Source organism: Harpia harpyja, chromosome 1 (genome assembly GCF_026419915.1).
Source record: "Harpia harpyja isolate bHarHar1 chromosome 1, bHarHar1 primary haplotype, whole genome shotgun sequence".
In the NCBI taxonomy this organism is placed as follows: domain Eukaryota; kingdom Metazoa; phylum Chordata; class Aves; order Accipitriformes; family Accipitridae; genus Harpia; species Harpia harpyja.
In genome coordinates, this window is record NC_068940.1 from 31123517 (window position 1) to 31138894 (window position 15378).

Sequence of the window (15378 nt, forward strand, 5' to 3'; positions counted from 1 at the left end):
AGGCAGGGAGAAGGAGCTTAGCAGAAGTCTTAGCCAAAAGGGCTAGTGCTGGTCCTCGAGGATAGGACTAAGAGCAGCACAGGCACTGCAGCCCCAAAGCCTACCTTTGGTATTGTAGAGATGTCCTTCTTGAAGGAATCGCTGCAAATTATCAGCTCTGCTGCCGGGTGGTACAAGCTGGCAGGACCTTGGGGGCACTAATCTGTATTACCACTACGGTTTTCATCTGAGCCTCTCAGTGATCTACAGACTTTCTCTCAAACTCTCATCACTGTTCGAGAGATGGCTGAACAGTTGTTATGAAGTATGTCAGACAGAAGTTGGAAGTGGTGACAATAATGACAAAACTGAGGTGGCTGGACTCTTCTGGCTACTTTTGGCTGAAATTAAGGTAGGCAGAGGAGATCTAGACAGCTGTGCCCTTTCCTTGATCACAAGATGGACAGTGGAAAAATTTGGACCAAATCCAGTCTGCTCCAACCTATGTCTGCTGTGATAGTTCAAAAGCAGCTCTGACTTTTGAAAATGTAGGATTTGAAAGACACTTTGGAGATCTTCCACAAGTAAAAATGAGCACGGTTTGGTCTGGTCTCTGTACAAAGGTCCACAGGCAGGTGGAAGAGCTCCTGCAGGTATGTTGGAGAACTAGTGGAAAGTCTCTGCTCTTTGGCTGCAGGGGGAAGGTGATGTAGATGATTAGAGATGGGAAGAGCATGTTTGAGGGGAAGGCTTGAGAGGTCAAGGTCAAGTGTCTATAATGAAAAGAAAATACTTTGAACAAGAGGGGAAGGTAAAGATATTCTTGGTTGCATAATCTAGTCCAAGAACTATATTCTCTGATTTTTATTCTACTTGTATGAAAAGCATCTCTCTATCACTTCCTCGGCTCTAAATTGTTTGGCAGAGAGAGTTCATTAGAAATCTGCTCTGTTGAATAGCAAAGTAATGAATCTTTGTGCTTTCCATTTCCTCCACCTGAACTGGAAAGTGTTTTTCTCACACAATCTCAGTCTTGAGCAGTAATAACAAAACCACAACTTCTGTTGCAGCTCTTTATTTGCAGGTTGGATTCCTCTGTGGACACATCTAAACACAAGTGTACATGACCTGCTGGCTACAAGACAGCAGACAAAGAAAATGATGGTTATGACTGCGTGAACAAGTATCATTCTGATATTTCTGTTTTAAGACAGCAAGGTCCAGGACTCACTGTCAGGAAAAACTGCTCATGACTTTGAGGTTTCTCACTTATATGCTAAGCTGAGAACAACTTCTATAAGCACAACAATTTTTGTATGTGGTTTTTGGTTTAACACCATACAATCCCTATTTCTGATTGATCAGGTGACACTGAAATGGCTGAAGCTTGGATTATGGCCTGATTTATGTGTGTGCAATTCCAGAGCAAATGCAATCAAGTTGCAGGATTTACATTTACATTTACATCTTACATTAGTAAGATCCTGGGCTAACTTGTGTGGCCAACCTGCCTGTTCCTCTAGCTCTTCCACACTGCAAGCGCTGAAGGCCCATCTACTGTAGCTGAAGCTGTTGCACAGGTTAGGAAACAATTATTTAACTCGGTAGCTGAAACATCTGGCTATTCCTTGTCCCCCATCCCAATTCATCAGCTGTCTTGAATTATTCTAAAGAGTTCCTCAAAGTTTTAGGGTCTTCTAATAAATACTCCACTTCTTTCATCATCTAGTATTGCCTTATGTGACTCCTCTGTAATACAAAAGTGGTGTGAGCTGATGATGTAAAGGAGAGCAGGGTGCTGTGCACTGAGGAAACGTTGGCTCAGATGCTAGTTCCCAAGCTGTATCTGTTGCTGGTAGATTCGCCTCAGTCCAGGGGAATAAAGAAAAGAAGTAGGAATACAGATGTTTTCTCACTTTTCCCTCTTCTTTCTGTAATGGATGTGGGACAGAGGGAAGGTATTATTTGACATGCCTGCACTCTTAAGATGTTTTTCATTACAGAAGTGTCAAAAATAAGAACCTGTCCCCCTGCCTTAAAATGCTTGGTCCAGCACCTTGTGGGAGGTGCTGTTTCTGAAGGGAAAGGGTTTATTTTTTCTCAGTCTTGAATCAGTCTCGGCTTTCCCTGCTGTGACTGCTGGAGGAGGAGGGGAGGGCTGGCAAGCTTGTGTGTGAGGATTCATTTCCTCCAGCTCACCGAACAACCATCAGGTAGCACTAGGGTTCAGCTGCCACGAGCCCAAACTGAATTTGAACCAGAGGCCCCATATGAAATGCCTGCAGCCCAGGGTGTCTCGGGGAGGCACCCCTGCCCTGCTGCTTGCAGCAAAACCCCTGTCTGCTTCTCCTACTGGAAACGGGTGTTAGGAGAGGTCTGAGCCTGTCTGGTCTGAACCCTGTTGGAGCAGAGATGTTCTCACTTTCTGTTTTCCAAGACCTGTGCTGGGGACAGACTTAAAAGTATCCCTAGAACAAATTGACCGAGGTATCCTTTTTCTGACACGCTCCTGGATAAGATGAAGGGAGCCATTTGCTCCTTCCCCTGCCCCTTTTCTCGGTGACACAGATATAGGCCATGAAGCTCTTCCTCTGTTTTGGCGAAGGGAGGGGCAGTTTCCTGTTTTTATACAGAAATTAGATTGATCCAGGATGCCTTTGTGCTGCTGCTGGTCCTGATGCACGCAGAGGGGCTAACAGTGTACGTGAGCTCTGTGGCTTTTACTGCAGCTTTCCTGCTTGCTGCTAGCACCAGGCCTTTGACCCTCCCTGCACTGCACCATGGCTAGAGCCTCGGGGTTGAGATGTATGGAGGGTCGCCCCTCTGACTGGTGCAGGAGGCTCTCAAGCACCACTAACAAGCTTTGCCTGCGAAAATGGGGTCTCCTTTTCCAGTGACCCATTCCAGGGTGTTTGCAGGTTCCCGATGCAGTAGTGCAGCTCCATCCTGCTCCAGCCATGGGACTGCCTGTCCAAGGCCAGGGCTGCATCTGCCATTAACATCCCAGGAATCTGCTCCAGGCGGGCAGGAATAAAGTCAAGAGACATGTTTACAACTGCTAGGGCGAGGAGGGGGGAGTGCAGGCAGGGGAGCAGACACAGCCCAGTGTAACAGTCTCACGGTCTAGCTGTCGCTGTCAAGGAATTGGTCTTGAGTAAGGAGAAATGGAGAGCAAGCAGCAAATTGGCTTTGCTCAGTGCTTTGGCTACAGTTAATAAGGAGGGAACTGGGCAAAGGTAATGTATAATTAAGTTGGCTGATATCAGAGTTCTGTCCGGAGCAGGAATGTGTTGTATGCTGTCATGCTATAATTAGCAACATTTTGTTATAGTGCTTTTCCTTTCCTTGAAGGATCCCAAAAAGCTTCACAAAATGCACTCGGTTAAAGTTGCCAGCTCCCCTCTGGGAGCAAGGCACCACGTCTGCAATGCCCTGTTCCTGCGCGGTGGAATGGCCCAGGGCTGGCAGAGGGAGAAGGGTGAGGCTTTTCCTCCAAAGACACCCAGCTGGGAGAGACAGGGTCCCTCTACCTGGGGTAACCTGTGAAATGGGTGATTTTGCCTGTGAGAAAGCTGGAGCATGGAGAGGTGAAGTGGCTTTCTAAGGTCACCAAGTGAGTCATGGGTAAAGCTAGGAATAGAAGCCAGCAGTCAGGCTCCCAGCTGCTGTACCTATGGTTATTTCTATTTATGCTCTTCACTTCTCTTGCCCATGGTTTACTGAGTGCATTCCAAGAGTAACTTGCCTGCCAAACTTCCTCCTCTTTAAAACCAGAAATGGACAGATAAGATAGTAGAAGAAATCAGTTTAACTGCTGGTATGTGCACAAACATACCTGAACCCTGTCCAAGTTATCAGCCAGTTCTTTTTTAATGCTCTTTCAGGGCTGGAGAAACGCCTCCCGTCTCAAAGCGCCTATGGCAGTTTGCTGGCAGGGTATTGGATGATTTATTTCCTTCGCCTGTGGTCAAAAGGAGAAAAAATAAAAAAAAGCAAAAAATAAAGAAGGCAATTATGTTAGACATAGCAAAACCCGGTCAAGTGACTCCAATATAAATCCCATGAAAGCAATGGGAGAATTGTGGCTCTGGGAATTAGAAGTTTAGACTGTAAACCAAAATAAAACTGAAACCCCAAATAAATGCTGTATTCTCCCCCAGTACATTTTCCCAGAATGCCTTATCTACCTCTCAGTGAAGGCCTTAAGACTTTCTTCCATCAGCTTGAGCTGTAAATCAGATTGGGCCCAAGCCCAGAGTATCTGAAAAGCCCTAAAGCAGGGGGTAACTATTTGGCTTCTCATTATTCTTGGGGTGACCAGAATTAGACTGCTGTGTCAACTGGTGTTCAAAGGCAGCATAAAAAGGTTAATTTAAGTAGCAGAACTGACACGAAGACAGACTTATATCAAATGGAAGCATGGTAGTGGCATGAGCCACCAAAAATGCTACGCTGCCAGTCTGCTATCTGAAAGCAGGCACTGAGGATGGAGACAGGCTTGCCTACTTTGTGACATGAGCTGTCTAAATTCACACAAACTGCCCTTTGTCGTGGATCAGCGGATGGGCTGCCCTTGTACCCTTGCATCCCAGTGCAGTATTACACCAATTCTCACACTTCTTGGCTCTCTCTGGTCTCTCCTTTCTCCTCCTCCACTTTCTTCTTTTTGTGTTTTGCCCTTTATTTTTCTATTTGCAAAGCTTTTATTGCAGTGGTGTTTTACGATTCTCTTCATTCCCTGACTTGAGAGGTGATCTGCTGTGTAAGGCATGCAGAAGCTCCTGCTGCTGGCGCGAGTCCCCTGGAAGAGCAGAGAGGTGCCTGGGTCACTAGGCTGCCATCTGAGCCTCAGGATGTGGCCGTGAGCTTTTCTCTCAGCGGTCTGCCCTGTGGAAGCAGGGAGCCGCCTGATCTTTGACCAGGAGGGATTCAGCATTGTGTGGTTTTCTGTGTTTCTTCTGTTCTCTACTTTGCTGGATTCTTCCCAACCTTCTCTGGGATCTTTGCAGAGGGATCAGACTGGAATAATGTTGGTTTGGTCCCCAGATATCTTGTATACACAGGCTATCCATTTCTATGAGGCGACTTTCGCAGAGTGTCCCAGGCATAAAAGCTGACCTCTCCTCTTTGCCCCCGCAGTGATTCCCTGATGTTAGAGCTGATGAGTAGTGTACAACCGAGCTCTCCCTCCTCCTGCCAGTCCTGGCTCTGCACACTGCAGTTCCAGGTCCTTTCACGGAAATTAGCATTTACTTTAAGAACTAAAATAAACAAAAACAAATAAATCTCCTAACAAAATAAGATCAATAAAAACATAGCCAAGTGCTTTGTTTTCCTTAGAAGATGCATCTTTGTGCATACCCACTTGTGTGTTGCCAAGTTTTTGAAATCAGCAAAGGCTGACATTGTTTACTGCAAATTAAAGACCCTCTGGAGACACTCTGTCTTGCTTTCCAGTGTAGCCTTGGGCTGGGAGCGGGAGGCAGTTGGACAGTAGCATAGAAGAAACCCTGTTCCAGTGTTGCTAACTATAGCATTAATTTCAGAGTCATAAATAACTTCAGTACCATGGTTACAGCACTAGCCAAGTATGATATCATTTAGTTTAGGATTAGGGAAAAATATCTTCCTTGAAGCTGTGGGTTCTAAAATAAGCAACTTCTCCAGAATGGGTTTTCTCCCAAAGACTACACAGAGAAACTCCAGCCTGTAGCTGTAAATTAGAAGGATTACTTTGGTAAAACTGACTGGATGAGAAGTGTCAGCAGGTAAAACAGCTCAGAGGGTAGATTCTTCTAAGTTCCTCAGTGAATGACAGCCTGGCACTCTGTCGGTTTTCTTAGAAAACAGTACCTTCCGTGAATGACAGCAAGCATAGACTTTTCCAACCCAAGTTCTGTATTACGGAGACATGCAGAAGCATAGGTCCCTTCAGAAATCAGATGCCACTAATGACCATTAGAACGATGGATTGAGAGATTGGTGCTGACAGTTCCCATGGCTGCATGGGCAACATTATAGTAACTGCACAAGCAAATGACAGCTAGCATGCATCCATTGGTCCAGTCAAACAAACAACTGTGATATTTGTATTACAAAATTTACACACAATTACATGCACGTACAATTCTGCAGGACCTTAGGAGCAACAGTGAAAGGCTGTTGTGAGAGAGATCCTGAATACATGTTACATACAGTACAGCGCTATAATGGACTACAACAAGAACTTCAAGTGGGACAAGGGGCTCATGTGAGGAGGCATAACAAGAGAAAATTTTATGGAGAAACAGACACTTTAAATGCTGCAAAAATGGTCGTAAGTTGATGATACTGGAAATCTGGCTCTAGGGCTCCTGGATACAAAATGCTAGACCACACAACCCAAAGCACTGATCCCATTCAAAATTGTTCAAAAAGTTATGACATTAAGTCTGTATTGGTAGGCTTTATGCCAGATTAGATATTGTCTTTCTTCCTGCTGCCGGCATAAAGCCAGCATAAATGCCGTATTATGTACTCTGGCTAATTCAACAGAAATGTAATTGTGTGCCCAGGCATGATCTGGATTGAATTTGTTCTGCTAAATGATTCAGTAGTGCTCAAACCTGGTATAAAGGACCATAGAATTGTGGTACAAACTTCCATTTCAAATTTCATGTATTCTCTAATGTAAGGCAAGACAATTTTGCCACATGCAAATGTCTATGATAATTGTTGAAAAGTTTTCCCTCAGTTTAATGCCATTTCACAGCACAGATTAGAGGGTGCCCCCCATGAAAAGCAGTGGAGAAACTTGAACACACGGAGAAAAAATAAATGTACTTTTTACTTCTGTTCTTCCTGGTTCTAATCGTACAGAGAACATCTGAAAAGTGACATTTCAGGATAGGCTGAACAAGTCTGATTGATACACTGCATTCATTAGCCCTGCCTCTCACTGCTACAGCCTGATCCCTGCTGGGAGATCCTCTGGTGGTTAACTTACCCCAACTCCTGATAGCAGAGTCTCAGGTTTCGAGGTGATTGTGGGCTTCTGCAGCTCTGAGCAGCCTGAAGACCCTGGCCTTTTTCTTTTGCTCTTTGTCTATGCTAGGCTTGGCTTCTTTGAAGTAACTGTTATCCATCATGAAGATGTGGGAGGCCAGCACAGTTTTCATTTTCTCAGCAGTGGATTTAGCGAAAACCAGATACCTTGCCCTCTCTTGGGCTGTGTTAAATGGAGAGATGCTTTTGGTTTGGGAATAGTCCTCTGTGTGTGTGAGTATCTCTGTTTTGAAGTCATCTTTATTTCAGCTGTGAACTGCAAAGCAACCTAAAGGGGAAAAAAAGAAGATGATGACAGGAGAATTATATTTGTGTATGAGGACAGAGGTTTCATGAGTTACCTGGTATACTTTACGTGAAAAAATATAAAGGCCATCTGGCCAGGGGAGTGGCTAGAAGAGATCTCACTAACATTAGTACTAATTTACAGTACCAATAGTTTCTTTAGTATGGCCAGTGAATAAAAGTATTGCTTTCAGGCTCAGAAGATATGCAACTTGCTTGTGGCTTTGATGCTGACCTGTCCTTTAACCCTAGCAAACTCAAATCTTTGTCATTTCTCATACTATGCCTGTTTTCTCCACCTTGATTGCAGGACATCTGTTCACTGCCTAATAATACCGGACCCTGACCTACACTGGGATTTCTACCACTGCATAGGGCATCACTCTTACAGTGACCCAGCCTTATTTTATCAGGGTTATTTAGAGCTTCACTGTTTTGTTCAAATCCTCTGCTGTCAGGGAAAAGAGTCAGGTCTGGTCCACTTGACAGCTTTTGCAGGTAGTTGAGCTGCAATATGCCAAAGAGCCTGGTCCGTATTTGGGATGAGGCCTGGCTAGTCCAAGGACCCCTCTCTCCCACAAGGAGAAACCATCTGCCAGAGCTGTGCGTGCATCTCTACTTGGAAGCTCCTGGAAGCTGTTCCCAAGTGTAGTTTAGAAATATGCAGACAATTACATATCACTGCTGTTGTACTAAGACTGCCAACTGTGGGGTCAGGTTGTCCCCTTTGTTTTCCAGTAATTACTATTTTTAGTTCAGGTTGCATTCGAGTGTAACGTTTTTAGTTGAGCCCAAAGGTCCTCTGGCTGTGCTCTGTACAGCTTCACAGAAGACAGATGGGCCATTATAGACACAGTGTACTTAGTCTCTGCCACTTCATGAGATTCAAAGTCCAATTCAGTTGATTAAAGAACGATGTTTTCAAGTTCTGAGAAAAGCTGTCTCTGGATGGAAGCAGAATACCTGCAGCAGAAACACAATTTAACAGGGAATAATTTCACCTGCACAGTAAACCAGGAAGACTGTAAATGTTCAGGGATCACATGGAAAGTCTTCTATGGCTTGTGTTTTGTTTTAGTAGCTCAGACCATGTCAGCTTGTTAAGTGTATCTTGAGAGATTTATGGCCTTCCTCAATTCCAAGGCAGTCTGTGACCTAAACCAACCCAAAATCTAAGGAAGGAACTAGGCGGCCAGGCACTGGCCAGAGTAAGTCAGTGCAGCTCCACAGTTCACATCAGCAGGGAAGCCGGGCCAGGCAGCGTTCCTGGAACTGTGGTTCAATCTCAGTCCAAATGCCGAGGTTACCAGTGGCCATCCCAGCTGCAGCATGAGCTGAGGGCATGAGTCAAAGCCACAAAAGGCTGTGACGACCTTGCCAAGTATAAAAAGCGCAAAGATGCTAGGTACTGCCTTGCCTGTGCTGATTACTTCTGGCTGAGAGAATGAAGAAGGTACAAGGCACTGGACATCAAATACTCAGGTGATCAAGAAGTCTCAATACATCTGTTGTTCAGAAAGCATCATATATATTCTAACCTTCCACATACATTAACCAACTGATCCTTATAAGAGGCCTGGGAAGATCCCAAGTAGCACCATCCTCATTTTACTGACACCACAAAGGGTAATTAGCTGACTAAAGACTGCAAACATCAGCACCCATATTCAAATTGGGACTTGGAGAGGTCTTATGCTCATCACTTGCTGCTGCTGCCATGTACCTGCAGCACACACTGCAGCTGGGGAGCACTGGCCAGAATCCCAACGTTGAGAAACCACAGCTCTTGAATAAATGACTGCCACACAAACACAGGGGTCTCACATTTAGGATGTCATCACGACAGAGAAGCCTAGACAGGCAGGTTTAGGTCAACAACTTCTGAAAACAGTCAGTATAAAATAGAAACTACTGTTGAATTTAGCTTGTTGCTACCAAAACAGGTTCCTTGCAGTCATACCAGTATTCTAGAATAAAACCTGAAGCCTAGCTCCTGGTTTCAACCCTCAGTGTAAAACATAGCTGACTGCAGATTAGCACAAGGTGGCCAATGACTGCAAGTAAAAATTATACTAAAGGTGGATTAAACACAGTATTATGGCTGAAGTGTGGAGAGGTGCCTGCCAGAGCTGAAAGACCCGGGGAAAATGAGTACAAACCCATGGACAAACTATGGGAGCCAAGATTGTTTTTCACCAGGCCGTGTGAACCAAACCTGTCAAGTTTCACACGAAGGGCAGCCCGAGACATACTCGTTTAGTTCTCAGAAACTGGAATTTGTGCATAAATATGTGACAGCCTGTGGTAACCAGAAACTATTCTTATCACAGGAAATGCTGCTGGTCAGGAGCAACAAATGCGTTTGGTCCCCACAGCGCTAACAAGCCTTCGACTTTGTCTATGCTACACAGATCCTCAGGTTTATTTCATTGACAGTGTTCTTAATAACAAAGGAGATAGAGTAAATTAGTTTGACTCTAAGCAGACAAGCCAATAAGACACGGAGAAGAACATGTTCAGAGCAGAGGGATATGGTGGCATATAAGCAGTCTGCCTTTGCCTCAGCTGGGTTCTCCTTACATTGATTTGTACCCTGATGAACATGACTAGCAGGAAGGTAAATTGATTTAATTTACATATTAACACAAAAGAAGAAAGTTTAGGGTGTTTGGAGGGTTTATAACACACAATGGAAGGTGGGTGGCAGCTTAAGTGAGACTAAAAGAATCTTAATTGAGTGTAAAGGAGGTTAAATTTCTGCCAAAGCTCAGTTTCAGGAGCTGCCAGAAGATGCCAACTTACCTCAGTTTAAGATCCATCAAAGTAGCACTAGAGTTTGGCCTTAAGCATTGAGTAAGCAGCTTTACGTGCCTGTGGGAGGGAGTGATATCCTAACAATAGTAGGAATGGTGCATGGTGCATGCAAATTACTCTGAATACATTTGCTCTTCACAGTGGATTTTGGATGAGGATGGAAAGGAAATTAACTTCTTTTTGAAATAAAGCCCAAAATGTTGGTAGTCATTAAGATCAGTAAGTGATTTAAGTGAAAAATTAGCTCTTGTGCATGCAATAAAAACTTTGCTGTGCTGTATCTCAGAAAATATACTTTGTAAAAGAAGTAGTGAATTTTGGGGTTTCTATGTGAACAATGACTATATTTAAAAAAAAAAAAAACACAAAACAAACTAACAAAAAGCCAGGAAAAGGACTTTGACTGTAGAGAGAAATACTCTGAATTCCAGGAAAAAAAAACAAAGGAAAAAAAAAAAGAAAAAAGAAAACCTGTTAGAAAAATGCTTTAAAGAGGGGTTCTGTAAGTAGATTGAAAAGAAAAGCTGCTGAAGACAGAAAATGGCTTTCTATAAATGAGGAATCCTTTCATTTGAACTGCTCTTACAAAACAACGCAGGAAATCACACAGGATGCTGCTGATGAGAAGGAGGAAGTGGTTTTAAGGATGACATTGGACTCTGCAAGTGGGATGCCAGACATACCTAAGCGTATGTCTTTCTACCAGTTTATTATACCATGAACTGCTTCTGCTTTCTCTGCCTCTGCTGCCAGAGGAGCAGCGCACACTACAATGAACAACTCGGGGAGCTCTATTTGAAGCCTCTGTGGCTCATGACTCAACACAGCCAAACTGTCTCGTAATCTCTTGCTTCAGGGTGTTGTTACAAAACCTGTTCAGGAACTGAAACTTTTGAAGTTTTAGCGAGCTGTCTGGTGAAGGCCCCACCTACTCAGAGTCCTGTTTGACTCACGACACTTCATGTGGGGAGCCGGCAATGCATGAGAAGGCCTTATTATATAAATAGGGCAAAGTATTTGACTTCTGCAGAACACAAGGCTGCCTTTGCCATTTTTAAGTGGTTACAGTAAACAAGATAATCCATGTTTACTGAGGTCCTTGGCGTGTTATTTTCCTTTCACTCTTGATGTGGTGTACAGGTTCAAAGGCACCAGCACAATACCTCTTTGCCTCAACAGAAGTTGCATGAGGCAGTTTCTAAGAAGGCTGCCATGTGCACAGCCTTGTGTGATTGCTGTGATAGCGTGTGCATCTACTGTAACTGCAAATGAAAACAGTTTCAGTTCTAGCTAGTCATTTGCTACAGTTTTGAATACACCTAAAAATAATTGCACACACAAATAATGCATATGGATGCACCTACAGAATTTGTGTACAGATTTGTGTATATGTGTGTATATATCTCTCTCTATATATATTTGGCACACTTTCAGTGAAGGTGCCTGTCTATTTCTGCATGAAGTCTATGTCCATGCTTCTTTTACTGTATAGGAAATGTAGCTCTGATTATTTTCGGCTAATCTATATAGCTTTTAAGCAGTTAAGTTCAGGTCAGCAGCCATATGAAGCTGAAAAATCTTAAATTTCTATCAGTGCCCTTAAATAAATCTAAACTCAGAGTAAAATAGTTATTCATAAGGCTCGCTCATAAATGGTTCATTAAAATATTATATTGGTGAGCCTATAACAAAATGCAGGCTTTCACTTCCACGCTGTTTGTCACTCACGAACAGAAATTCAGGAGACTGACTCCACAGTGCTTAATCAGAGCCAGTGCAGATCTAGCTGCCTGTTCATGTGTCTTAAATCTCCAAACGCAGTAATGCATCAATTCTGTCAACTCCTGCTACAAAATGGAAATGTATTTTCCTGCTAAGTGTCACCTAAGCATCAGAGGGATGAGTCTCAGAGAGGCAAAAACCCCGCTGAGATGTGTGGCTCAAAAGGTCCCTTGCTTCAGCAGCACCTGCCCTACCTGTCCTCGTGCACGTGAAATGTGCTGAGTGCCTTTGTCTTCCATGCAAAATGTGGCTTCATTTCCTGACTTCTGTAGTGAAGCAAAAAACATCTTAAGAACTTTGAGGGGAAAAGCTTTTGCATCAGTATGAAAATATTATGGACAAATAGGAATAAATATAGTCACGTTTTACATTTGCAATTTATAAAACACAACTCAATTTCAAATCTGCTGAAAAAAAAAAGTACCCTTGCCTAATAAACAAGGTCCACCTGCAGTTTGGCTTTTTAGTTTCAAGGTTTCTCTTTGCTGATGGAAGTGGCCTTCGTGTGGGTTAAAGCTCTACAAATGGTTGCACATTGAGGTTTAGTGCTTATCCAGTTTCTCAAGAGGAGGTCAGCCTCTGGTATTCGTGTGGTCCAAGGTAAAACAAGATTGGTTTTCATGATGGTAGAAATGAGACAAGTGAGGTCCTTGTTCTACAGCACTATTCTAAAAGTTACCAAAGAGCCCTGGAGCAGGAAGACCTGGGGCTAAGGTTATCCTCACAGATGCCTTTCCTGAGCTAGATCCATTCCCTGGGTGGAAGAGTGGAGAGCAAGGATTGCTGCAGTGCACTGCAATCCCAGACAGAAAACACTTTTGCAAATGAAGGGAAGACAGATTTCCCTGAAAACACTGCATCACATTTCCTAGGCTAGTGCAAAATACCTCCTAAGACAGTCTGGATTGCTGCTGCTTTGGTGTGGATGCAGCCACACAAGTTCGATCTGAACACAGGCTCCCATTGTGAGCATCGTGGCTATCTTGACTCCCCCAGCTGGCTTTCCACCCCAGGGAAGTCTCAGGGTGAAAACTTCTCAGAGGGACCCTGTGGGGCCCTGGGTATTGCCTGGGTGGGTGGAAGCCCCATAGCCTCATAATCTGGCCCTGCATGAGGCTTGATTTTCAGAAGAGCTCAGCTGCCATCTGCAAGCTTGCTTTAGCGGCCAGGCTTTGAAAACAGCTCAGCTCTTTAGAGATTGAACTGTCAAAAATCTGGTCAGTTGTGTAACAAAAGGAGCTGCCACATGCTAATTCATAGTCATTCGATCTCTAAGAAAAGCTACTTAGCAGATCTGGACAAGGGCTGAAGCTGATAAGGAAAGAACTCATTAAATTGATAGAATTAGCGATCTCTTTTAGCCTTCTCTCCAGCATGTCATTTGCCACCTGTCACTCACTCCTCTTGTTTCTGTAACTTGGAACAGTAGGTTTTGGGAGCAGAGATTGTGTCTTCCTACATCTTCTGCTTAAGGTTCTTTTAACATTATGTAATTACCAATAAGACAAAGGGAATAGGGTATGAGAAGAGAGCTGCAGATATCCAATTTTTGTGATGTTGCTCTTGACAGCAAAAAGCCCTTTCTATCTCAAGAATCCTTTATAGTAAGTATGTCTCCTAAATAAAACATGATAAGACTCAAAAAAACCTCAACCCCGAAACCCCAGCAAAGCTCTCTAGAAAACCGCTGTAACTAACACATTGCTGGAGCTAGCCACAGGCAACCTCACAGGCCAGCCTGTTGACTCGGACAGTGCTAACTCTGCCTGAGAATAACCCCAAGAGCAGACATTTGGGTTCAAACACCATGAGTCCAATTTCCAATGGACACTGAAGAAATAGGCTGGAAGTATATTTTCTTAAATTATCCCCCCCCCAAGGAGGCCCTGGGAGAAGCCACAGATTGAGGAACACAGCCTGGTTCAAAATTGTTGGGAAATTACCTTTTACATCCTGGTATCCCACAGTTCAGTGTCCTGGGAAAAGGCATCACAGGGACATCTCCCTGCTGCCAGCGTTGGGCTGAAACTCTGTATAACTGCAGAGGCTCTTGCCCACCATTATGCAGACAATACATTTATGTAAAAAGAGACAAAAAGGAAGCTCCTTTTTGGGGACAGGACCTGTCGCCCCATTAGCGGTGTACCCGGACCATGCCACGGCAGCTCCATGCAACACCCCTCCACACCATACCTTCCCACCCCAGGGTCTCTCTGAGAACCCTATCAGCCAGCACGGCGCGGCCTGCTGCGGCTCCCCACGCCCTGCCTTCCCCACACACAGATTTGGGGTTTCCTTTGAGGTCTACACATGGTAACAGCATTAGCACCTGCCTGGCCGGCCCACCACAGTGCTCAGGGAGCGAGGCCCGGGCTGCTCCCGGCCGCAGAGGGGTTATTTTCTGTCAGGGTTTTCCCTCCTCTCCCCTCCCCGCTCCCCTCCGTGAACTTCAGGGCAGTGCAAGGAGGCCTCAGGGCCTTCGGCGACGGCAGCGCGCTGGGCTGGGCGGCCTCTGCGCCCTTCACCGTGGCCTCTGTCCCGCCGGCCGGTCCCCCAAGGCCGGCTGGGGGTCTCCGGTCCCCCCCCGTCCCCAAAAGCCGCTCTTACCCGTCCCCCTTCCCGCCTGCGCGACCCGCCGCGGCCTGCTCCCGCCGCCTGTGTACGGGCGCTGCCATGGCTACGGCGCTGCTAGGCAACGCCGTCACGTGACGGCGGCCGCCCCGCCCCGCCCCGCGGCGGGAGCGCGGCGTCGACAGACGGAGGGGGCGTGATTGCGAGGGCGTGGTTAGACGAGAAGGGCGTGGCTGAAGGGAGGGGGCGTGGCTGCAGGGAGGGGGCGTGGCTCAGCGTTGCTAAGGGGGCGGTTGCTACGGGCGTGGGGGAAATGGCGGCGGTGCTGTGGAGGGGAAATGGCGGTGGGTGCTGGGGCGAGGGCTGGCCTAGCTCTCTGTGGGGCCTGGTCAGCCGGTCCACCCCACTGGCCCTCTGGGCTTATCCCTTGAGCTCCCCTGGAGCCTTTGTCATGATCCTGATAATGATAATGAACATTTTTGGGCTCCGGCAGGGCAGGCTGCCCGTCAAGCACTGCGTAGGCCCCAGTGTGGTGGCCCAGCTCTTGTTGGCCCTCTCTTGGCGCTTAGCAGCAATAATATTTCATAATTACCATTATTTTCACGGGCAAACTCATTTGAATTTTTCTCATCTATTGCTCTCTCCGCTGCCCTCTTATTGCCAGCAGAGATAAGAGCCACTTTGTATGATTTAATTTGCTGTGTACTGGAGTTTTTTAGAGAGGTTTCCACTAGCGGCTCCTGCTTGCAGGCCTGGGCTGTATTTAATATTCTTGACTCCCTGCTCCGAGCCCCAGCTGTGGGGTACTTTCATTAAGAGGCTCTGCAGCAGGGTGTCTGTGTCAGGCAGCCTTTGTGTCCCTTTGGGCAGTTCACAGCCATCTTGTTTTTCCTTTGCATGTTA

The 15378-nt window shown here is 45.5% G+C and overlaps 1 long non-coding RNA gene across 2 annotated transcripts; it reads right to left on the reverse strand.

Moving 5' to 3' along the window:
• Positions 1-1038: 1038 nt before the first annotated feature.
• Positions 1039-14617, reverse strand: LOC128140814 (uncharacterized). Of its 2 annotated transcripts, none has more exons than XR_008234831.1 (4): positions 14512-14617; positions 6965-7291; positions 3815-3940; positions 1039-1910 (listed from the first exon to the last, which is right to left on the reverse strand). It is a non-coding gene; the product is annotated as an uncharacterized LOC128140814 (long non-coding RNA). The 2 variants fall into 2 exon arrangements; XR_008234830.1 differs by lacking the exon at positions 14512-14617 and adding an exon at positions 13848-14030.
• Positions 14618-15378: the final 761 nt, after the last annotated feature.